Source organism: Heterodontus francisci, chromosome 34, assembly GCF_036365525.1.
Source record: "Heterodontus francisci isolate sHetFra1 chromosome 34, sHetFra1.hap1, whole genome shotgun sequence".
Classification (NCBI taxonomy): domain Eukaryota; kingdom Metazoa; phylum Chordata; class Chondrichthyes; order Heterodontiformes; family Heterodontidae; genus Heterodontus; species Heterodontus francisci.
The window spans coordinates 39,006,062-39,006,619 of record NC_090404.1 but is presented as its reverse complement, the minus strand read 5'-3'; the positions used below and the strand labels follow the sequence as shown (position 1 = coordinate 39,006,619).

The 558-nt window shown below is 46.1% G+C and overlaps 1 non-coding gene across 1 annotated transcript; it reads right to left on the bottom strand.

Annotated features, from left to right (window-relative positions):
- Nucleotides 1-245: 245 nt before the first annotated feature.
- On the bottom strand, nucleotides 246-340 carry trnai-uau (transfer RNA isoleucine (anticodon UAU)). The gene is made up of 2 exons: nucleotides 303-340; nucleotides 246-281 (listed from the first exon to the last, which is right to left on the bottom strand). It is a non-coding gene; the product is annotated as a tRNA-Ile (tRNA).
- Between the last annotated feature and the right edge of the window lie 218 nt (nucleotides 341-558).

Genomic DNA, 558 nt, shown 5'->3' with positions numbered 1-558 from the left:
GCAGGGCTACGGGCATCGAGCCTGACTGCGTTGCTCTGTGCAGAGATGGCATGGGCCGAGTTGTCTCCTTCTCTGCTGGAAATAACTATGAAGTTTTGCAGTGTTCTCACCACACGTGGCTCCTGTTCCTTTGATGTCACATCACAGTTCCATTGTTCCCCTTCTTCTGGCCAGTTCAGACTAATGAATGACTGCTCTCTGCACTGGACAGCTGTTTCTCATTGCACCCCGTTTCTAAAAGTCTATGCTCCAGGTGAGGCTCGAACTCACAACCTCGGCATAGCTCATTAATTGTACTGCTGTATAAGTACCACGCGCTTACCCATTGCGCCACTGGAGCCACATTGCTCCCCTCATAGTATGGCGAATTGTAGGCAAGTTAGCTGAACATCAGTCGTCTAGAAAATGTCCGAATCTATCATGAAGGAAGTATGAACAAGCACTTGGAAAATCATTGTCTGATCAAACAAAGTCAACATGTTTTTACCGATTGGAAATCTTGATTGACAGATTTATTCCAGAATTCTGAGGATGTAACTGAAAGGGCAGGAATGTAGT